This window comes from Pseudonaja textilis, chromosome 1 (genome assembly GCF_049901715.1).
Source record: "Pseudonaja textilis isolate UNSWEBS1 chromosome 1, rPseTex1.2, whole genome shotgun sequence".
NCBI lineage: Eukaryota > Metazoa > Chordata > Lepidosauria > Squamata > Elapidae > Pseudonaja > Pseudonaja textilis.
Genome location: NC_141990.1, coordinates 135631806 through 135657050, shown reverse-complemented (window position 1 = coordinate 135657050; position 25245 = coordinate 135631806). Strand labels below are relative to the sequence as shown.

Below are 25245 nucleotides of genomic sequence, written 5' to 3'. Positions count from 1 at the left end.
CTCACTTAGCAACAGAAATTTCGAGTGCCATTGTGGTCATAAGTTGAGGACCACCTTACTCTTATCTAAAACAATGTAAAATCTCAAACAACCTTTGGAGAGTTGCTGTGAACAGCCACTTGCAGCCCTGAGGCCTCAGTTTGTGTAACCTCTGCCATTCCTGGCATTACAAGCAGGCAAGGGTGAGAGTCCTGCTCTTCTAGCAGAGTCCCTTTTCTTTCAAAGGCTCCCATGTGATCTCCTGGCACACGCTAGTCGTTCCCCTTGCTAAATATAAAAGAAGATGTGCAAAAGGCCCTCCCTTCAAGTCTTTCTGGGTGACCAAGCAGGAATCATAATTAAAGAGTTTGTTTCGTGAAGAGGATGGTGTAGAATTCAAACTTGAAAATGTTTCCGTTTGAATAACTTGCTCATATCGACAGAGGCCCGGGCTGTGTGAGGTGTGCGGAATTTTAATATTCATTTCATTTTTCTTAAAATGGAGATATGGCTGCTTTTCTCTCAGTTCCCCTGCTGATGGAAGTTAGAAGATTAAAAACAAATTGGGGCAGCCAGGTCCACCCATAGTGGTGGATTTACTGGATGGAAAGAAATCTTGCCCCCTTATCTGAATTCCTTCAAAGAAAGGCAGGTTGGACAATGTTTTATACATACATACATACATACATACATACATACATACATATATATATATATATATATATTGCAAATAAAATACAAATGCTTTGTTGCCATGTTCAGAGTAGAACGTGTCAATTATCCATGTTTTGTCAAATAGCCATTATTGTGTTTCGTATTGTTCAGCTTTTCTTTTAATAAAAATGATGCCAATAGAGCTTAAAAATAGTTCTTCGGGTTCAGTGTGCCCAGTATTGTTTGTTATTTTTAATGATCAGTCCTTCAAAATTTCCATCACACCACGTCGGGAAATATTTAAGTTTCTTATGTAGAAACTTTCCTGCATGGACTAAGTCTGAAAGAGAGAAATGCATTCATTTAAACACAAATAGAACTTATAATAAACAAATTCTACTCAGATTCAATCAACTTAGAACCTCTGTTCAGACTTTGTGGTGAGTGGCAGAGACTGAACAGACCAGATGGGCACGTATGCAAACATGCAAAAATGCATATTTTATTCATGAATGCCTTCATCGCATGCATTTAAATATTCTATATCAGCCAAGCACTCTCAAAACCCATAATGAACCATTGCTTTATAATAGTTATTTCTAATTGGGGCAAGGCAATTCAGAACTAAGAGACATGGAAGATATAGATCTCTCAGAGAAAATGATGATCCTTCAAGAATAAATACAACTTTCTAAAATATAATAAATTCAAGGGTGGATTTCAGGGGTGGGCTGCTACCAGTTCACCCTGGTAGCTAATTTTATGGCTGGTTTGATGAATTGGCAAATCTAACCCCTGGCTGGGCCTTCCCGCCCCTCCCAGGAGTCTCCACATGGTCCATTTTAGATCTCAGGTAAGTGCAAAGGCTCAGGAAGGGCGAAAAATGGACTTTCCGGAGGCTCCGTTTCCGGCCTCCAGAGGGGCTCCAGAGCCCAGGGAGGCTGTTTTTGTCCTCCTGGAGGCTCGAGGAAAGCCTCCGGGGCCCAGAGAGAGTGAAAACCAGGCCTCATGGAAGTTCTGGAAGGCTGGAAATGGGCCCATTTCTGGCCTCTAGAGGGCTTTTGGAGCCCAGGGAGGCCATTTTTGCCCTCCTGGAGGCTTGACAAAAGCTTCCAGAGCCTGGGGAGGGCAAAATGCAGGCTTCCCAGATGCTCCAGAAGGCTGGAAACAGGCGAAAACACCTCCGGCCATGGTGCAGGAGGCCGACAAGGCCATGCCCACCATGGCCACACCACCCTCCCAGCAACTGGGCAGAGAACCGGCTGCTAAAATTTTTGAAGCCCACTCCTGTTGGATCTTAATGACATTTGGCAGGATCTTGACCTAGACCATCTAACAAGCCTCAGGATCAGTGGTGGGATTCAAATATTGTTGCAAACGGTTCAGTAGGCGTTGCTTGGTGGGCGTGCTTTGCGCATGTGCACACACTTTGCGTGGACACGTGCGCCAAACGTGCATCTTGCGCAGGCACAGAGGCGTTCTAACTCTCCTCCTGCAAGCCTGCACGATCCTGGTTGCTTCAGCAGCTGTCGCGCAGCACTATTCTGTGCCACGCAAAGCAGCTGCGCTTCAAATTCAGCAGGTAAAGGTGAGTATGGCAGCCCGGACAGGCGGGTAGGCCCAACAGCAGAACAGCAGAGAGAACTGGTTTGGTCTCCGGTGCTCATCACTGCTACCAGATCACCAGAACCAGGCCAAACTAGTAGAATACCACCACTGCTCAGGATGAAAGAAATAGCAAAGCAGACATTTTAGAAACTCATGTCAATTGAGTCCTCTCAGGCTTCAAAATGGATTGCTTGTCAAAATATATTTCTAGGGTATTCAAAGACTCCTACAAAAGGGTATGTATAGAACTTTTTTTTACCCAATTCCATTGTAACTTAAATTGGTTTATTGTTGTATTAAAAGGGAAGGACAGTCTCCCCCAAAGAAGGCTTTAAACCTCTGTTTGGAAAGTTATGCAAATTAGAGAAAACATCTAGCAAAACATTTGATTAGTTATAGCACATCAGGTTTTAGTGAAGTACTTAGAAAAAAAAAACTATGAGAAAACAGAATAGGGATACAGAGACACTTGGTTTTCTGAAAGACAAAGAGTCCTGTTTCCTGAACATAGGTTTTTTCCCCCTAGAAAATTATTTTATTAGGGTAAATCTTAAAACTGCCCTTTCTTCCCAGAGCCTATATTTTTTTATTCTACTATCTTCTGAACATTTCTCTCAGAATCCTGTGACCTTCTAAGTGTTTTATGGCTGAGCTGAAAGTTTATTTTCACTGGGAAAGTGTGCAGGGGAGGGGATCATTTATTTGCTTAATTGAGTCCATATTTTTTCTTCTTCCCCTACTTCATCTCCTTGTTGACAGCAGGGATGGGGCACTCCAATGCCACCCACCCACCCTTTTGAGCTGAGTGCAATATTAAAACTCACACAGGAAAAAGGCAGGGGGGGGAGGGCTTTTATCAATCTGATTGTTCTTGCAGATATGACTGTCAATTCCAATTCTCAATTGGAGTCCAGATTCTCGGATATTATCACTGTGCAGCTATAAATACTACTTAATTGATAGGCACAAACATCATCATGATGCTGTTAAGACCAGTAACTAAAGAGTGGTTTCAAAGGGTTTGAATAGACTATATATTCCTGATAACAAGGCTCTTCTGTAACTAAAAAAACCTTTAGAGAATGGTCTCTAGAGCCTTTCTTCATAAGATACAAGAATAAAGTGTACATACCAATGAGCTGAATTACCTAAAAATCAGAGAAAGAGAGAGAGAGAAATAAGGTATGATTTATCAACAACAACAACAACAATAATAATTTTTAAGTCACTTCTTCTAAAATTCCATAGCACAAAGTGGCTAGGATTTATCGATGTGCCTGTTCCATGGTTATTGAAAACATCACCTTTGTTCTTATATGAACATTTTGCTTTGTGCAATAAAGAACAGCACGGCTGTATTTGTCTCGAGTGATTTGAAGAGGAATGTGTGATGGAGGCTACAAGTTATTTAACGGAGGGAGTAATAACGGAGGTAGAGTTGTTTAATCAACAGACAATAGAAATTGCTCCGAGAAGTCTCTTTCACATTTATTCTAGAAACCGTTGCTTGATTTTGCAACATATTGCTGACTATTTGAGTGTAGCTTTTTCCAAGAGTTTTGAGCAAATGGTCTTCCCATTTGAAGCTGACAAGTATGCAGTGACTTTTTCTATTTACCCACTTAGGGTTTAATATTAATGCCTGGACCTTGTAATAGTGATAGCATTTAGACTAGTTAGCAATCAGGTTTGGAGCGCAGTAGCCTGTCACAAAGCAATTCCCTTTGGTAAATAATCAGAGCCTTTTACTATTCTTTTCATGAAAGCCAATTCTCTGCCCATGAATCCGGTACAGTGTACCTTAAAGCCAGTTATTCATCTAGTTAGAAGAGAAAGAAAATAAACTTTAATGATGATTGTTGTGGATTTTCAAACGGCACATTCAGGAATAGCTAAAGACCACTTTCGATCCTAACCAAAATGCCTGCGGGCTGAATGACTATCAGAACAAATCAAGAACATTTTTTTACAGAATGACTCTCTTCAAACAGAAAAAAAAAGAGAATTGCTTGAAATGAATGAGTGATCACGGTCAATACGGCGATGTTCATTCGATTTTCGAGCCCCAAAGAATTCCTTTTGATGAAGAAGGAGCTACAACTTTCCAATATTGTGTACCCTGTTGATTTCTGCTTAATTTTATTTCCCAATGAAACAATAGAAACGCATATTAAATAAAAACAATAAAACATAGATAGTCCCATTCATATTCAGTAAAAGCATCTTTCAGGCTCCCTGTTTCCAAGGGATTCCCCAGGACTGCTGGAAAAACTATACCCAGAGAAATGTCACCCACCAGTGGTCTAATAAGCTGGGGGATAATTCACCTCAGGGAGGGGGGAAATGACCCTCCTTTTTGTATTTCAAACATGGTATGGAAGGCCAACATCATAGCATTCTGTGTGAACCAGTGGTGGGATTCCACATTTTCTCCTACCGGTTCTATGAGAGTGTGCTTTGCACATGCACACAACACTCAAAGAGCACCCTCTGTGTCAGCGCTAGTGAGATGAGCTGTTGTTTAGCTCAGCTGAGGTGCGGCAATCCGCTCTGCCATGCAAATCAGCTGAGCTAAAAAACAAGAGAAAGGGTGGGGGTGGCTGGGTGGGTATTTGACGTTTCTCTGAACTATTCAAAGTTTTTGCTACCGGTACGCCAGAACCGGTCCAAACCGGCTGAAGACCACCTCTGGTGTGAACCCTTCTTTCCCTTTCCTTTCTCTTTCCCGTAAGGGTTTTGAGTTAGTTGAACTGTAACCATGTTCTAGCTAGAAAAGAAGAAGACTTTCGGATACTAGATATGGGTGCATCTAGGAAGCAGTGTGTTTGGGTGTGTGTGTGTGTGTGTGTGTGTGTGCACAGAAGGCCACAGTTCCCTGGGGGACCAGATGGAACAGAACGACATCAGGAGCACCACAGTGTCGTGATGCAACTCCCTTTCCCCTTGAACGTGACGATGTTGCCCAAAGTGTTGAAGTTTGTATCATGTGGCATCGCAAAACTGTTTTGTTTTTTACTCTCCAGGCAAATATTGTGAGGGCTAAGCAAAGCAAAAGACGTTGAGGGCATGAAGCCACAAACGATTGGGGTGGGGCATTAAGGAAGCAGAATTTGATTCAGAAGCTGTGTTGCTTTGAATTGTATGCAGTGAAACAGAAGACCAACAATTACCTTTTCCCTCGGAACCAGGAATTGAGGGTTGCCACAATCCATGTAGGGGCACAGGTGATAGGCAACAAATGTGGCACCCGAGGCAGTCAAACTTGGAGGAAGTAATATTTCCAATGTAGGTGCAGAAAACCTACAGAAACCTTTAAGAATAGTCAGAGAATAAAATGAGTAATAAAGAAAATGTTGGTCGAGACAAAGAGATCAGATTTAGAAAAATCACTGGATATCTTCATTAATGTTTGAAAAATAATCATTATTGTTATATAAGAGATGCTCCCCAGTCACAAAGGGAGATAAAGCTTCACTTTTTGTCTGTGGTACCCCAAAGGGCTACCAGCACATAAAGATGACTGCTGAAATTCTGATACGCTAAAATATTTTGATAAGCTAAGCAAGTAGGTCAGGAACACAAAAACTAGGATCCAGAAAGCTGGGAGCAAAAACAAGTTCTCCATCACTTCTTTTCTGAGGCATTTATTATTGCCAGCCCTCCCAACGATCATTTTTACTGTATTTGTACATCTGCACATAGCATTTGTCAAGTGGTTGTTTTACTGAAACTCATGAAATGGCCCCTTAAAAAAAATCTGAATAAATGAAACGTTCTCCATGATGTCACAATGCGGATGCCATATTTTACGTATTTGCATGCAGTGTTGCAGGACAAAACCCAAAGGTGAAACCTGCAACATGAAACACATTTTCATCCTATTGATGTCACTGATAATAGAACACACACCTGTGCATCCCAAAAGGGCCACAGAAGCTTACTTTGGATTAGAAGTATTTCCAGCATGGATAAACATGAGTTCTGTATAGTAGGAACATAGATCTTAAATATTCCAATATTAGATCCGCAGATGATAACACGACTAAATAGACCTAAACTCTGTTTTCTATGTTTTTCTCAGACTCCATCATAACATTAGCTGGCCTCTTATTTTGTCACCAACATGTGGCTTTCACAATCCCTTGCTAATATTGGACTGTAGAAAAATGTGCCCTTTTGCCAAAATGACACTTCCCTTCTAAAGTGAATCAACATATTTCCTGATTACTTGGAGCTATTTTGCAGCAATTTTTTAAACAAATGAAATATTTGAATATGTCACCAAGATCTTTAAGGCAACCCCACCCACCTCTGCTTCTCTGAATACTTCTGGTTCTCTTGAACCTTCTCCTTTTACAGCCTCAAATCCAGTGGTGGGATTCAAATTTTTTTTACTGCCGCTTCTGTGGGTGTGGCTTGGTGGGTGTGGTGTGGCTTGGTGGGCATGGCAGGGGTGGATTGGTAGGTGTGGCAAAGGAAGGATACTGCAAAATCTCCATTCCCACCCGACTCCAGGAGAAGGTTACTGCAAAATCCCATTCCCTCCCCACCCCACTAACCTGCTTTCCAGCTCCGTTCTCCTGTGCAGGGCAACAATCAGCTGAAACTTGGGAGGCAGAGAATAGATGGGGGAGGGGCCAGTCAGAGGTGGTATTTGCCGGTTCTCCGAACTACTCAAAATTTCCACTCTCCAGAACTGGTTAGAACCTGCTGAATACCAACTTTGCTCAAACCTCCCTCTTAGCTTTAACATATCATTTCCTCTTGTTCTACTCAAAGCTTTTCCGCTTTGGATGAATCCATTCCAGCAAGGGTTATGTGTGATGAAAAATATCTTTATTAAATAGTTCAAATTCTAGTTTATTCTTTTTATCTATACAGCTCATCAAAATACAAGTTAAAAGAGTTGATTGTGCTCTATCTCAGGCACAGAAGGGGATCCCATTTGGTGATAAAGATGGAAAATGAAAGCAGTGTATATATATTAATATAATGTCCCACTACTCCTCCATAATTCAGTTGTGCAGCACACCCCATAAATTTTTATTATAGATAAGAGAAAACTTAGCTGCACCCACATTTCTCCCGAGTGCGATGCTCCTTAGCTGCTTGTTCACAATCACTTAATGTAGGAATGGATAACTTCTTGAAATTAAAGGACTGAATTAGCTCCAGGCAAACACTTCAGGAGCAGTCATAGTCCATTTACTCTTTCTCTAGTTTTAGTCATCCCCTCCTTTTGCTCATTCCTTCCAACACACTTCTCCCCTTCTGACAATTGCCACCCACATTCCCACTGACCACTGTGAACAGGTTTTCCAAGCACTACTATTTGATCCAGGGAGCTTGTTTTAAATCCCATTGCACTGATGGAGTTCAAAGACCAGTCATTGTGCAGAGTGCCAGGATGTCTGACTGCCTGGGCAGCATTTATTACATTTTATACCATTTTTACAAGACAGGGAAGAGTAACATATATACAGCATTTGGATTGGTGAAACCCCCAACCAATCCTTAAGAATAGTGGTGATGTTAGTAAGGTGAGATCATGTACAAGTCTGGGACTTTCCAGCCCAAGATAGTAGGGAGTGAGATCATGCAAAGAAGCCCCTGTATTAGACACAGCAGTTTGCTGCTTTCGCCATCTACAGGATCTCTATTGCTACTACATTGCACCAGGGGCAATTGTTTTTAAGGGATCACAGAGTTCAGTGAGATTCACTCTTCCTTCTCTCCCAAGAGGGTTTATGACAGTTCGCCATGGTCAAATCATCACAGCCAACTCGCCATGGCCAATTCACCATGGGACAACTTGCTGCAAGACAAGAGTTACACTAATATCAAAGAAATGGTGGAATAGAATCATTAAAGAAAAGTATCAGGGCTCCAACAAATCTCCCTCATTCAAATGAAAAGTCTCTAGCCGCATCTCAGAAAAAGTAAATTGGTTTATTAGAACTTGCCATGTTGGTGCATTGCTGTGTGCAGCTGGTATTAAAGCACATCATACATTTCCCCCTTGACCCTGGTCTTTCCCCCACTCCCTGGATGTGACTTCTCCAATAGGACACATCACTCTCCAAGAGTCATCCATCATGCTCTCCAATAACCTTCTTATATTCCAATTGCTGGGCTGCTGAGTTGATATCTAGGCATTTCAAGAATGCCTTGTTTTCCCCCACTCCCTTTCTCTGGCAGCTAAAAAGACCAAAGGAGTATCTTTTTAGTTGACATAAAGATGCAAAAGGAGGGTCAGAATGAAATGTGAATGACAAAAATTAAAATAATGTTCTATTTATTTTTAAATAATTAAATAGAATTGTTAAATTGTCCTGTGGCGAGTTGCCCCATGGCAAGATAGCCATGGCGAGTTGTCCTGAGGTGAGTTGGCCATGGTAACCTGGCTGCAGTGAGTTGGCCATGGTCAGTTGGCCACCGTGAGTGGGCTGTGGCAAATTGTCCCATTCCACTGCCAAATAGTATATCCCCACCCTCTTGTAAGAAATCTCAAAAAAGACTGCTGGTTGGTCTAAATCACATTATTTTAGAAGATTGCCACATGAATAGGAAATGGGATGGAAGGTTTATAGAGACTTAGGGAGAAGGCAGAGCACCTGAGAAGAATAGCAATAGCAATAGCACTTAGACTTATATAGCACTTCACAGTGCTTTATAGCCCTCTCTGAGCAGTTTACAGCATCAGCATATTGGCTCCAACAACAATCTGGGTCCTCATTTTACCCGCCTCGGAAGGATGGAAAACTGAGTCAAACTTGTGTCAAGTCAGAAGCAAACCTGGCTAAAGCCATCTTTTGCTGCATCATAGTTGCCACGAACTCTGAGAGGGGGAAGGGAGTAGATAGACTGGGTAACAGTCAAAACAAAAAGGTTTCTTGTGGGAACCAAGGTCATCCCAACAGGTAGCAGTTGAAGGAGGAGAGGAGTGGCCAAGCAGCCTGACAGCTACCTTCATTGGACAATATGACCAGTGACATCTGGGGAGGAAAATATTTATTCTTTGAATTAGGGCAAAAACCACAGGAACTTTTAAAGTTGGTTTTTACTAGCTTTGTCAATATGATGTCTCCAGTAAACATGTTCCTTGAGGAATCTACCTGCTTCAAATTCTGCTTTTGATGGATGCATTACTCGGAATGTTGACACTTTGAGCCCATCAGGATTAAACTGCTGAACTGCTGGCAGAAGGCAGTCAACAGAATGCAGTCCAGTACTGCATTCTAACCATTGCCCAGGCACTGCTCAGTTGTGGGTGTAAGATGGAGCCAAAGTATTTGTGGATCGGATGACCCTTCCCTCTTTGATAGGCTAGATATGGCCCATGGCCGGAAGGTCTCCATGCCTCGATTAGAGGATTTTTAGATCAATGTAAAAAAGTAAATACAAGAGTATATATATAGAGAGAAAAAGACATGCTTTGAGGGCCCAATGACTTGACTTTTTCAGCTGCAGGCTATTTTTTCAGATAAGTGACAACTCTGTCTATGCACACAAAGAAGCTGCAGACAATTTGAGAATACTCCCTGAGTTTATACATGCCCATCATGGATAGTTATGGTTTGTGGGTAGCTTGCTATTGAATGTTTCCTATTGTGCATTCTTTAAGCATTTAAAGACTCAAAGTGAGAAGCAGCTGAAGTGCTTCTTAAATTTACTCCAGGAAAAGGTAGTTAAAAAAAAGAAATATTTTTTACATATTATCTCAGATCAGGATATCCAGTAGCTGGGCCTGTATTTTCCAAATAAATTTTACATTCACCCAGTAGTTGTATCAGTTCTGTATGATTCACAGCTCTGACCTTCTACAAGTCAGCCCCAGCTCAAACAATGGTTATAGCAGGGGGAAGAGTTATGATCAAAGCAGGAAATACTTAACAGTGGCCAGCAAAGCAGGGTAAAGTCTGATGTTCAAAGCGTCAGGGTAGAGTCAGCAAGGCGAGACAATACTGAAGCTTCAGCAAAGCCAAATAAAATAAAAAGACAGCAAGAATTAGGAGGCTGGTTAACACCTTGGACAGCTCTGAGTGGAATTTGATCTAACGGAATGAAAACTTAAACCCTTGTTCTAGCAATAGATTGTGTGTTAAATAGAACTGCAGTTTAGTCTGAGTGATGGGCTCTTCCTTGAATCTAAAAAGGCTACTTTTGTAGTAATTGGTCACTGAAATTGGTGGCCCAAGGAAACTGGGCTTCTGGAGGGCTTCGGTTTTGAAATCTTCAGAATCAACGGTAGGCAAGGTCTCTTGCTTGTCCCAGAGTGGAGAGACATGTCATGGGTTCTTTTTTTTGCATTAGATGGAAAGGCAATGTGTTGTCTTCTTCAGATATACCTCTGCTGAATCGATGATGCCCATTACAGTGCAGAAAAATTATCCTGCATTTTCTTCTAACTGCGAAAGAAAAGCGCTTTGTGAAATTTCTTCCACAGGAGAAGAGCATTTCCTGAGGTTCTCCAAGATGGCTTGTGGTCCCTGTTATCTTTTTGTTGTTGTTGAAGTGTGGCCAAATGGAACATTGTGCAAATATCTCTCCAGTGGTCTTGAACCACTTTAAGGAAGACCCACCAAGAGAACTTCTCCTTTGCAAATAGAAAGGATGAGCATTCATGGGGTCATCAAAGTGCTGGATTGTGTAACTGAAAACAGGGATACCGTCCCTCCTGCCACCCACTGTGGTATAATAATCTCAAAACCAGTTTATAAAACAACAACAATGTACTCATTGTCAACTCTCTAAAAGTTAATTGTTGTTGATCCTAATTCAATACTCTTTTTTTAAAAAAAAAACACGTTTTTTATTTTAACAACAAACAAAACAACATAAGACATACAACATAAAACATAAAAACTTCATCCTTCTTCATAAATTTACAAACAGTGTATCGGTTGGTTTACCACTTTTTTTGTGTGCATCCATTTCTTAAACGCTAATACAATTATATTACATAATAACTCATATTATCAATCAATAATTGTATAACCTAATATCATCACTAAGAAATCATTTATCTATAATTTTATTAATTCATACTTTAACGAGATAACTATAATTTACTTAATTTATTTTGCAATGAATCGTAAGATCATACCAGATCTATCTTAGTAAAGTTTTATAAAAATAATATCAAAAAAATATATATATCCTAAGTCTGAACGTTCTATTATTATGTTTTATTATCTAACCATTGATAAAAAAGATCCCAAACTTCATAAAATTGTTTATCTTCTTGTTCTCTAATTTCAAATGTCAATTTACTCATTTCAGCACAATCCAATATTTTCTTAATAATTTCTTCCTCTGATGGAATTTTCTCACTCTTCCAGTTTTTTAGCAAATACAATCCTAGCCGCTGTTAATACATTTATGATCAAATACTTCAAATTTTTATTATATGTATCAGGTAAGATTCCCAATAACCTAATTCAATACTCTTACAGCAACAAAACGTTTGGAATAATTCACCCTTGCCATACACAATTTTTTTTAAAAGAATAATTGAACTGTTCCTTTAATTTGAATATAGCAAACCTCAGGCTGGAGAAATTTACAAAACACCGAATTAAGCAAATGCTTGCAAGGCATCCTGCCATAAAAGACACACTTAGGCACTAATTATGGCATCAATTATATATAATCAATCATTAGCATGACTAAATAATGTATTAAAAATTCTTCTAGGCAAATAGCCATAACGGAGCTACAGAGACCAGCAGATTTGTGAGAAAGCAACTAATTTTATCCTAAGACTTGGTGTTTAAATAACATTGGTGCCAAAATAAACATTAGAATGTAAAGAATTTATTTGATAAATGACTGCACTGAACTGTGAAGCAATATCAAATAAATGTCTTTGTTGTGGCAAGTAAAAATCTAACTGGTTGATGTAGAGTAGGGGTCTCCAACCTTGGCAACTTTAAGACTTCAACCAAAGCTGATGGAGGAATTTAAGGAATTCAAGTCCACAAATCTTAAAGTTGCCAAGGTTGGAGACCCCTGATGTAGAGAAAAGGATGTACCTATTTCACGTTATAATTAACCTATTTTCCAAAGCATCAGAAGGCAGGACAAGAAACAATAAATGGGAACTAATCAAGGAGAGAAGCAACCTAGAACTAAGGAGAAATTTCCTAAAGATGAGAATAATTAACCAGTGGAACAGCTTGCCTTCAGAAGTTGTGGGTGCTGCATCAGTAGAGGTTTTTAAGAAGAGACTGGACAGCCAGTCTGAAATGGTATATAGGGTCACCTGCTTGACCAGGGGGTTGGACTAGAAGACCTCCAAGGTTCCTTCCAATTTAGTTATTCTGTTATCCAGTTATGTGATTGAAATGCACTGTTTGGACACTGTAGTATCACATTTCCCATTTCTGATGGTCAGCTGCTACTGCATCTGAATTAATGAGTTTTCTTCATATCTTCTGACATGAAGGGGGTGTTCATGGATGCATTCTGCTAGTCTACTGCCTTCTCCAGTAAACTTATATTTTTGACATGCTTCCCGCAGCTGACAGTGCTAAAAAACAAAATGGCCCAAAAGTATAGCTTCTGACTTTCCCCCACGTGACCTGCCTTGAAGACAAGAAAGCTCAGGATGCATCTCCATGCAGAAATAGATGCCTGCAGCTAAAACAGGGTATGCATGCTAAAGCATGAACAAGAATGTGTTGTACTTTAAAGCAACTGTGTGCCAAAAATTCACACGCTGGGAAAAATACGTATGAAATCATTATAGCACCACTATTTCCCAGAGAAATACACAGTCTATGATGTCTTGTGCAGAGGTTTAGTTTTGAGAGGCGGAGCGGGAGGATCAAAGACATTCATCGGTGCTGAGCTCTGACTTCCCGATTCATCCCCCCGCCCCAAAAGAGAGACTGCCCTATCAGGAGAATCCCCCCTAAGAACACATGAAGGAGAGCAAACCTGTCACTGGTACCCACAAGTTTCACAGGCAAGCTTAAAGGTAAAGGTTTCCCTCATGCAAACGTGCTAGTCGTTTCTGGCTTTAAGGAGCGGTGTTCATCTCCATTACAAAGCCAAAGAGCCAGCGCTGTCCAAAGACGTCTCTGTGGTTATGTGGCCAGCATGACTAAACGCCGAAGGTGCACAAACACTGTTACCTTCCCACTGGTCCCTATTTTTCTACTTTCACTTTTGCATGCTTTCAAACTGCTAGGTTGTCAGAAGCTGGGACAAGTAACGGGAGCTCACTCCATTACGCGGTAGTAGGGATTCAAACTGCCGAACTGCCGACCTTTCTGATCGACAAGCTCAGCATCTTAGCCACTGAGCCACCACGTCCCTAACTTAAGCTTAGTCCATTCCTAATATAGACAACAGGTAGTCCTGAAATTATAATGGCAACTGAGACGAGAATTTCCATTGCTAAGTGATGCGGTCATAAAGCGTAATGTCACATGACCACATGGCTTAGCGATGGCAATCCTGGAACTCGCTGTTGTCAGCATTAAGTGAATTCTACAGTTGTTAGCCGAGAACCCACCTCAGTTCAAGCCATTCTAGACTTGGTCGCTCCTAATTCCAAGCCTTGGTAAGAGAAGGGGTTGCCTTCACTTCCTCCATCAGCCTATCTCACCCCCATCACTGACTTTTTGTTGGCACCACTTTTGTCTTCTTTAGGATTCATTGTAAGAAACTTGCTGTCCTCTGCGCTTCACACAAAAAGAGCCAATGATGATTGTTAGGAATATGAGTCACCTAACAGGTATTTGGGTTAGAAATATATAAACCAGGATAAACATTTTAGCACTATGTCTTTAAGAGATTGCAAAAACTGCAATTGGGTGTGGTTTTTCAAACAGCCATAAGATGGAGCCAGAAACCTGGATTCTTTAGTCTCAGAAGAGAGTGTAAGTGTATCTCTGCTTCCTTCTGTTGGGAAGTATTGCCGTTGCTCCATATCTTCTAATTGACTCATATTACTGGATTTAATGCAAGTCTGATACTGAACTGTTTTTGACACTGGACTTTGTTATTGAATTATCCCTGGATTAAAAACTGACTGATTTAATTTGTGAATGACTTTGGATTGCTTATTTTGGACTTTGCTTAAACCTTTCTGGAAGTAAAAGCCTACATTTAATGTACAGTGTATCTGTGTGCTCTGTGTGTATTATTCCAACACTACTCTCTATACGTCTCCCTGTATGTGCTCATTCTCCTAATGGGGAATTACCTCAACAATGATGATGATGTACCCTGCCTTGTGAGGTGGCAAGCAGCTCTAGAACCATGCAGCTCTGGGGCTGTTTTGCCATGCTGAACGCGGAAGCTTCTTGGTGTGTGTTTTATTTATTTTTAGTCACATCACGCTTTCAAAGATCAGTGTCAGACAGACCCACTTTTTCTTTTCTTAAGTTCTGAGCTCCAACAGAAATTGCCTTTAAAAGGACAATTGGAACATTCCAGTTTCTGGTGACAAGTTATATTTTATGAGGGAACAAGAAAAAGGAAAAGGCCGCATTCTAGGGACCAAATTCTTTTCTCCCTGCTGTTTCTTCCTCGATTCCTTAAAATTGGGGAGGGTGTGGAGGTGGAGGGATTACTATGAGAAGCTAAATGATACCGTAGTTTTGCGATTGGCTTTGTTTTCCTTACTTGAATCTTAATATAGAGGCAGGTGCCCATTAAGATTAGCCATCCTTAGAGATTTGATTCCAAAGGGTTCAGGGGAAACTGTGCAATCAGTGGATTTCTTTACATATTAAACTAAAATTAGAATAATTTATAAGCTCTGGGATTCATTTGGGATGTCAATGGAGCCATTGCGGTTGTAAAGTACATATTTTTTTTACAATGTATTTATTAAATTTATTAGCTACTCATCTATTTCGAAGCAGCTCTGGGTGGCTCACAGCATTCAAAGCATTAAAATCATAAAAGATAAATATTTCAGTAAAAATGGAAATTACAATGAAAAATAGAATTATAGTCAAAAGAAGGGGAAGGAGGGAGCAGATGTGTGTGGGGGAGTGGGGGAGATTTTTAATTCATCAACCCACCTCCAGTGTGATGATTTATATCTTAGTATAGATTATGACTTATATTCAGTAAATCATTCCCTCATTATACAGGCCATGCCTTATGCAGGCATGTTTGGTCAACATATGAACTGAGGTTTTCTCTCTTAATACCAATATAGGACTCTGAGTATTTTTGACTTGATCCAGAAGTACCTAATAGGGAGACTGAAATTATGAAACTAGCCGTGAAGAAATACTTACTGGTCTGGTGTGAATCTCTAAGGTTTACAAATTGTGTTCAAAGCATATTATGTTTGGATGCACATGAATGAAGTATATGAGGGAATGATTACAATACATGCTTGAGAGCCCATTTAACATTGCTTAGGAGAAAGTGATCCCATTACATCAGAAGCCTGGGTGGAGGGAAATGACAAATATTTGAGTCCAAGGAACAGAAGGTGAATTGCCCAGTGGCATATATGTCTGGCAACAAGATCTGTTGGCTCCATAAAGTCGTGTATTCCTTTTTCCATCCCTTTTTATATTTCTCTTAGAGCCTGTAGATAACAAGGAAAAAGAAATTAATTTATGAGTCAAATTCTTAAGAACTACATTCTGAATATTTGAAAAAGATTAAATTATGTACGAAGTTGAATTAATTATTTGTCTTTTGGCATTCTCATATGTAAGCTTGCATTGTACAATTTTAATCAACCTACTTTGGATCACTTTGAACAGTCTGAATTAGAGTAACAACTCATGTATGAAAATGTAAAATACCTAACATTCAGTGGATGGAGTAAACATCCCTCTGCACATGTACCATATCCTCTGGGTATTCAAACATGAAAGATCAAATCCATACATAAATTAAGTGGAGCCATTTGACATTTCAAACAATCTCCAATTGCTTTGCCTTGTTACTTACCAGGGCATGAGTAATTTAGAAAATAACCACAGATTATTAACTTGTTAGCTGAATTAATTGAAATGTTAATTTTTTAAAAAAAGTTGTTTCCAGCTCCATTGCATTTTGTTATACATTAAAAGATTAATGTGTTGAATCTATAGGTTTAATTATTTTCCCTTTTCATGTGCTTTTAGTAGTAGTGCTATACAACCCGTGACAGGTTGGGTCATCTTTTTTTTCTATTTATAATATAGACGGGTATCATTTCTCCTCCCCTCACAACCCTCAGCAGAGCCCCAAGTGAGGCCATCACCTGACCCATAGAATTGCCTGCCATTTTGCCGGGGGGAATAACAGAATTACAAAGTTGGAAGGGACCTTGGAGGTCTTCTAGTCCAACCCCCTGCTCAGGCAGGAGACCCTATACCATTTCAGACACATGGTTGTGCAATCTCTAAGAGTAAGAGTAGCTTATAATCAAAAGAAAGAAAAGGAGGAGGGGAAATTGCTGCAAAAACAAATTAATTTTCCCATTTTTGAGCAATCATAACTTTTAGTAAGGTATTTGTCTCCATTAAAAGTTTGCGGTGACATTATCAAGTACCAAAATCTACACACATAGATTTTTTTTAGTGTTTGTGATGACCCAAGGTAGCTACAAAACAAACACAGTCACAGAAAACAGGTGAAGCCCCTTTTATTCCTTCACTTTGCTTCCAAGCTCTGAATATCTTTGACGGAAGACGAAAAAAAACCCTCCCACACAGTTACACGAAGAAGGAAAAAAGCAACACAAACCAGGCAAGATAAGGGCTGGGGGATGTCAACAGATAACACACGCTGGAAAGGATGCCAAACTCAGAGAGGAACTATGAACTTGAGATATTTACATCCTTTGTTTCCAGCGTTTGCCACTATGTACGTCCAAACTCTTATTCAGGTGTCACAGCTGCAGCCCATGAAGAGGATCAAGGCCCTCTCCTCCCGAGTAGACCATGTCTCTCCCTTATCCTCTCCTCCCTGCGTGCCCTAGGATGGATAGGGGATGGGCCTGGGTCCTCCTCTGACTGCTCAGCCAGCCTCTGCCCTTCCCCAGCTTCCTCCACAACCTCCAGAGCCACACTTCTACTCCTTGTGGGCTGTTCCTCCTCTCCCTCAGAGTCAGTCTCCACCAGCAGCATGACCGTGTTCAACTGTTTAAAATGTACATCCTGCATATAATAAATTATAAATTTAAGGAAGGAAGGGGGAACAAAGGCACTGTGAGGAAAACTGCATCCCTGATCCCCATCCTAGCATGTCCCCAAGGCCCTCCTCCCTCCAGGGAGGAAGAATAATCAACCATTGACTCCCAGTGACTCCCAGCCAGCTCTACTCACAGCAGGTAACCATGTCAATCATTCCTCCTTCCCTTCTCACCCAATGCCATTAAGAGGTTTCAAATGTATTTATTTATTTGTTAAATGTATTAGCCGCCTATCTTGCTGTTGGGCTACGCTATGGTGGTTTACAATAATAAAAAGGAAGAAAAATGAAAAGAATAGAAGAAAAATGATAGAACAATAACATAAACAATGATAAAGTAATCAGTGATGGAGAGCAGAGACCAAGGGAGAGGGGGGATGGAGTCTGCCATCAATCTAATAGCTTTGGTTCCAAAGCAGCCAATTGCTGTTCACCATCAAACCTTGTCACTAGCCAATTGGACATAGAGACCAGAGGGAGGCGGGAAAACGGGTGCAGCTGCACCCTTTGCTTCTTGCTTTGTGCCAGGCAACATACAGAATTCTGGAAAGTGTAGTAGGAAACGACTGATGTTTCATGAAATGGCCACAACTTTGCCATATTTTAACTCCATGTGAGCCATGGGGCCCAGATTTTGGACACTTTCTGTTAGTTACCCCATTTGTTAAGTTTGGTCGGTGGGTCCCATAGAGAGGCGAGGCACGAGTAATGAAGTACAGCTCTTTATTTAGCGAACAGATTCTGAGACGGAAACCCTAGTCGCGGCAGCTCTTTTTATAGAGCCGGCTGCGGCTAGGCAGCCAATGACAGTTTTTTTGAGCTTGCCATGCTTGGCTTTACCCAATCGCGGCAAGCCCCTTATGAACCAATCACGAGCGCTTATCTCGTCCAATCATGACCTGATTCTTCCGGACCAATAGGAATGCAGGTCTTCAAGCCTGCTAGTATGGAACACCATTCGAGGGATGTCGATTCAAAAATGGTTTCCCTATGGCGCACCATTTCACCCAACTAAAGGTTACAAACAAAGAGCCACGAGAGTTTTAGTAGTTTATGGATAAACAATGGTGATGAAAATTTGGTTCAAAAAGTAGAATTACTTTTTCCCAGCTTTCGGTTTCAAATAAAAACTAAGTTTACAATCTTAAAGGAATTTAACACATAACCTTCTGGTTCTATGGATGCCCATACAGATAGTCTCTGACTGAAGACCATTTATTTGGTGGCTGTTCAAAGTTACAACACTGCTGAAAAAAAAAAAGAAGAAGACTTAGACTGGTCCTTGTACTTATGACCATTGCCAAGCCACCACAGTTACTTCATCAAAATTTGTTCATTTGGCAACTGGCATGTATTTGTGATGGTTGCAGTACCCCAGAGTCACATGATCACCATTTTTGATCTTCCCAGCTGGTTTCCAACAAGCAAAGTCAGTGGAAATTTCCTTAACAATCGCATGATTCACTTGACAACCATGGTGATTCAGTTAATGACCATGGCAAAAAGGTGGTAAAATCCGGCGTCACTCACTCAACGACTGCCATGCTTCCTGTCCCAATTGTAGCTGTATGTTGAGGACTAGCTGTATTCACTTTGGGACTGGCTGAACATTTCAAATAGAAAAGAGACATTAGAAGGTCATGCTTGACATGTTTCTGGCTGGTACTCAGAAGAGCAAACTTAGAGGAGAAGAATTCTAATTTAAGAAGACAGCAGGTCCCCACTTAATTTGAACTAATGCACTATGCCTCAAACAAAAAAAGAAGAGCTAGAAACAAGACATGCTAAAGAATTTTACCTCAGATCCTTTGGGGAACAAAATCAGATGGTCACACAGTCACGTCATATTTCTAGAAAGGACTGCAGAAAAAGCAGCTGATGGATGAAAAAAATCACAATCCTTCGTGTCCCCAACAAACCTATTTACAGTGGTATCTGAGAAAAAGACATTTCTTGGAGATCTGAAACCCTGGATTATTTATAAGAAATAAGTGTTAATTGAAAAATCCTAATACAGCTAATCCTTGATTTACAACAGTTCCTTTAGGGACCATTCGAAGTTGCGATGGCTCTGAAAAATGTGGCTTATGACCGTTTTTCATACTTATGACCATTGCAGGAATCAAAATCTAAATGCTTGGCAACTGACTCATATTTGTGAGGGTTCCAGTGTCCCAAGGTCATGTGATTTTCATGTGTCAATGGGAAAGCAGAGCATCAATGGGGAACCTAGATTCACATAACAACCAGGTTACTAATTTAACAACTGCACGGATTCACTTAACAAGTGTCACAAGAAAGGTCGTAAAATGGGACAAAACTCACTTTACAAATGTTATCACTTAACAACAGAAATTTTGCCCTCAATTGTGGTCATAAGTCGAGCACCACCTATTCGTACTCATCTAGGGCTTTATTGGTTGCAAAAACTACCCAAAACCTGATGAAGAGTAATGTTTTGTGGCAGAAAATTTTCCATATAATCCATAGGATCCTTTTTCAGTCAGTGGTCTGGCATTTGAATATTTTTCAGCTATACATACATAAAAAGAATGAGTGTGTTTGTTGTTTTCATTCCAGTTTAGGCATTTGTTATTGTAATCGGGTTGTTCAACATATTCACAAATTCACTTTGTTGTCAGGCATGATCAACATTTGTAATGGACTGTGAGAATAACCTTGGAGGTCAGGCAGAAGAGCTGCAGCCTGGACAACATTCTGATGAATTAAATCTTAAGTTGAAAGAAGTACTGAGATTGGAGAAAGCATCTCACAAGGCGCCCTCCCAAGTTCTCTGGAAAGTAACGGTGGGGAAGGGAAGGTGGAAGTTCTTTCAGATCTGCAAGATTCTGTTATTATAACCTTACATTAAAGATAGTATTGTTGTTGTTAGTTACAAAGTCGTGTCTGACCCATTGTGACCCCCATGGACAACATTCCTCCAGGCCTTCCTGTCCTCTACCATCTTCTGAAGTCCATTTAAGCTCACGCCTACTGCTCCAGTGACTCCATCCAGCCACCTCATTCTCTGTCATCCCCTTCTTCTATTGCCTTCAATCTTTCCCAGCATTAGGCTCTTCCCCAGTGAGTCCTTCCTTCTCATTAGGTAGCCAAAATATTTGAGTATTAGTACTCATGATTTTCCGTCTGGATTACCTAAAAGGGCTGACATTATCCTTGTTCAGGCATAACATTTACTACCTGATTTGGACTTTAGTGAAAACAGAAATGGGCAAATTCGGGTTATGTTGGCTTGCTTCACTGTACACATTTCATCAAATGCTCACTCTGACATCTTGAGAAGTTTGAATGTTCATGGATGTTCTGTTTCACGTCATCCATGGAAAAATAGTTTCTTCCAAAATGTTCATATCGTCCTCCTCCTACCGCTCTGCTTCTGACTTTTCCTGTTGTTTTTCCAGGAACGTTCTTGTTGACAGAAGTAAATAAAAGCAAAGTCTACAAAGTGGAGATAGCACAGTCTACAAAGTGGAGATAGCAAAGTCTACAAAGTCCATTTTGCTGGTTAACAAAATATAATGGTTTGTTCCAAAATTTTCATATAGTCTACCTCCCACCCCCATGCTTCTGACTTTTCTTGTTGCTTTTCCAGGAAACTTCTTGTCGGCAAAAGTAAGCAAAAACAGAGTCTACAACAAACTTGGCAACTTTAAGACTTGTGGACTTCATCTCCCAGAATTCCCCAGCCAGCTATGCTGTAGACCTCTGGACTACAAAGTGGAGGTAGTTTTGGTAGGAACAAACATTAATCTGCAACATGAACAATAGTCTTCATTTCCTTCCTTGGTGTACTTCTTTTATTGCCCTTATCCCTGGCGACACTAAGGAAAGGAAAAGAGGGCAGTGGAAGTTAGCTGCTGCATTTCTCAACCATCTCTTCATGTTCTGCACCCATGAAATACGGAAGGGCAATTTGCTGATCAAATCTGTGAGCAATCTTCCATTTTGCCAGCCTAGCACATAGTTGATTGGTGGATCGACCAGAGATTGAAATGCCAGCAGATAATTTATACCCAGGAAAATGGTTACCATGTGAAAGCTGTGAAGGTCAGGTTGACTATCTGCAATTACTGTTTTGGTGCTTTCCGCTTGCTGCTGACGATGCAGCACTCCCAGTGTAGTGCCAAGGCTGAATGCTGTTACTCAACAGCAAACCGATCCGCTGTATTGAGCAGCAGGTTCAAATTTGGGAAGTTGATCATCCGTGAAGCAATAAGTGGAATGTACAATGTCTCTACAACAAAAGCGAGTAACTTGTGCTATGATTCCCTAAGTTGTGGATTGCTATATAATTATTTCAAATGTATATTGATGGCCCAACACCAAAGGGCAGTGGACGGTTCAGCGATCTGTTTATGGAGTGGAGGATGTATCATTTCAAATGCCGATCGTGGTTCAATGATTTGGTGCCTGCTATTTGGGTGTAACACCACAGGGAGAAAAGTGGCACCTTCCGTTAAAAATGCTACTCTGTTGTAGGTCATAATTAACAAAACCGCTGGCAATTTTAGAAGCAAGCCAAAGGCCCTCTAAAGCATTTGAAAGTGAAACTTTATCAAACAGATATGAGCCAGGTTATTTTTTTGAAGCGTTAAAGCAATTGAGACCTCAGGAAAGCCTGCTTGCTTTATCATCTATCTATCTATCTATCTATCTATCTATCTATCTATCTATCATCTATTGTTTATTAAATTTATAAGCTCTCCCCATCTCACTCTGAAGTGACTTTGCGTGGCTTACAACATGGTGAAAGCAAATGTGAAAAACACTGAATGTTAAGGGGGACAAACATGAAATAAGTCAAAAACCAAAATACAGCAGGGTGGGACCTCCTTCCTAGTCCACAAACCACCTCCAACGTGGAACACTCGGATCGGAGCTCCAGGCCCCATTTGCAGCGCCAAGTTTTCAGGCCCTCACAGAAGATCAAGAGGATGAGGCGGATCTCGCCTCGAGGGGCACACTGTTCCACAGAGTGAGAGCCACACAGCAGGAAAGATCATTCTCCTGGGCCCTGACAGCTGGAAAGCATTGAACAATGGAACAAGTGGGGCGGGCCAAACCCATTGGAGTGAGATGGTTCTTCAGATAGCCTGGAGCTATGCCATAAAGCAGACGTCCCCAACCTTTTTGACATTTAGGGGAAGGTTTGTGAAAGATAATTTTTCCACGGATCGGGAGGGAGGATGGGCGGATGGTTTCAGTTTCCCTCACTCACCTGCCACTCACCTCCAGCTGTGCTCAGTTCCTAACAGGCCAAAGATCAGTCCGTGACTTGCGGGTTGGGGACCACTGCCACAAAGGGCTTTAAAGGTACTGATAAACAACTTGAATCAGATCTGAAAGCAAACGAACAGCTAGTGCAGCTCATGACAGCAATAGCACTTAGCTACAGGTAGTCCTCAACTTACGACCACAATTGAGTACCAAAATTTCTGTTGTTAAGTGAGGAATTTGTTAAGTGAGCTTTGCCCCATTTTACAAACTTCCTTGGCTCAGTCGTTAAGTGAATCACTGCAGCTGATAAGTTAGTAACCCGGTTAAGTGAATCTGGCTTCCCCGTTGACTTTGCCGGTCAGGAGGACACAAAAGAGGATCACATGATTTGGGACACAGCAACTGTCATAAATATGAACCAGTTGCCAAGCATCTGAATTTTGATCACATGATCATGGTCATGTGACTGGGGTGGGTGTGGCTATATGGTCATGTGACTGGGGTGGGTGTGGCCATGTGGATGGCACCCCAAATTTAAGTGGTCTTCACTTAATGACCAGGTGCTCGCTTAGTGGCCAATTGCTTAGCAAGTGCTTTTTGCCAGTTTCCAAGGCCTGGGGAGGCCCTGGCAAGGCCCAGGCAGGTGGCCATCTGGCTGGCAACCCAAATTTAAGTGGTACTCACTTAATGACCAGGTGCTCTCTTAGTGGCCAACTGTTTAGCTTGATATAAGGATTTGTGCAAATTGGAAAGGAAAGACTGCAGAGATTGTGCACAAGTGATTTGTACCAACCAACACACTATATAACTGAAGATGGTTTATGCTTTATGTTTTTGTTTATGTTTAAAAAAAACACTTTTATTTAAAAATTTTCATTTATGAATGCATGCAACTTCTTGTTACGTTGATGTTGCTATATATTGATTTAAGCAGAAACAGATAATCTATAACATCAATGTAACAAGAAGTTGCCTGTTCCCTTTTGGTAAGTTGCCTTTTTATTTATGTATTTAATCATAAAAACAAAACAGATACTAAAGAAATAAATAAACACATAAATAAAAAATATTTTACTATTCATCTTGATGTTTCTTTAAGCAAAGAAGAAACATTAAGATGAATATTAAGATAATTTTTATTTATGTGTTTATTTCTTTGGTTATCTGTTTTGTTTTTATGATTAATAAAAACAAAATCAGATAGTAAAAAAATATATAAATAAAGAAAAGCAACTTACTAAAAGGGAGACAGGCAACTTCTTGTTACATTTAGCAACATCAGTGTAACAAGAACCCTAACCCTAACCTTTAATCATAAAAACAAAACAGATACTAAAGAAATAAATAAACACATAAATAAAAATTATTTTACTATTCGGTTTTTGGCCCATAGGAGCGGCGGAGAGGAGCGGGGCCAAGCAGGGGTCGATTTTGCCGGTTCTTAGAACTACTGGTGACCTTAACAACCGGTTCTATAGAACCAGTGCGAACCGGTAGAAACCCACCCCTGGCTGTCTGGCTTCCCCATGAATACTTTGAGTGAAAAGGAGCCTGTCACTTCTCTAGATAATTGGTTTTACTGTTAAACTGCTCTCTCTCTTAGAAAGTCTTTTCTTACCTTCAGATAGAATCTGAAATCCATTATTTCATGCCCTGCACTCCAAAATGAGAGAGAACAGGTCTTGACCTCCTGCTGTATGACATACTTCTTGGGTATTTGAAGGGGCCTCTGATACTTCCTCTCCGTTGTCTTTCCGCAAGATGCCCAACACATCTTCAAAGGGCTGCTTCTCTTGTCCTTCTGTCCTTCTTCACTTGCCTTACTCCGAAAGTACTCCAGCTTCTCTGAAGTCTTCTTAACATGTAGTGCCCAGAAGTGGACAGAGTAGCCTTCATACTGCCTGATCCAAAAAGAATAGAATAATGAAATTATGTTGTCCTTGGAAACTATACTTCTGTTGACGCAGCCCATAATTACATTTGCCTTGGCATTATGCTGCTGGGCCACATTCTTTTCAATAGGCTCTTGTTCTGAGCTCTTTCACATGTATTCTTTTTCAGACCAACCTGTTCTGACCTAGGCTTCACAAAATCACAAAGCAGACTCCTTGTCCTGACAATACCCCCCTTTTTATTAGGCTAAAGTAAATTCCTATCATTCGCATCCAGCAAAGTCCCGGCAAACAGTCTTTCAAGGGTGAATTACAACCACAGACCTTATCAGGCTTGGAGAGCTACCAAGCCGATAATTTCCAAGCCTAACGCTGTACAAGAAAATACTTGGCAAGGAGTCTCTGAGCCACAAACAAATGTTCACAGTAATTAAACAAATGAATTGTCTCCTGCACTCCCCTTTTGCTCCTCTTTATTCCCTCTGGGAGGGGCTGTTCACCATCCACCTGTGCCTTTATTCCCGAGTCGACCCTTGTTTCTTAACTGTTCCCTTCTCCTGACAGCTCTGCGCATGCACACAGCAGGAACAGGCTCCAGCTGTTCTTCTGCCCCACTGATCTCCGACTCCACAGGCAGATGATACTGTAACCGTCAGGCAGCCCTGGTCCCATCTCTGCCTCCAATGCAGAGCATTCATCAGCCTTCCCCAGACTC

The 25245-nt window shown here is 40.8% G+C and overlaps 1 long non-coding RNA gene across 1 annotated transcript; it reads right to left on the bottom strand.

Annotated features, from left to right (window-relative positions):
- Positions 1 to 15127: 15127 nt before the first annotated feature.
- LOC148127831 (uncharacterized) lies at positions 15128 to 24481 on the bottom strand. The gene is made up of 3 exons (XR_015741132.1): positions 24257 to 24481; positions 19199 to 19319; positions 15128 to 15802 (listed from the first exon to the last, which is right to left on the bottom strand). It is a non-coding gene; the product is annotated as an uncharacterized LOC148127831 (long non-coding RNA).
- Between the last annotated feature and the right edge of the window lie 764 nt (positions 24482 to 25245).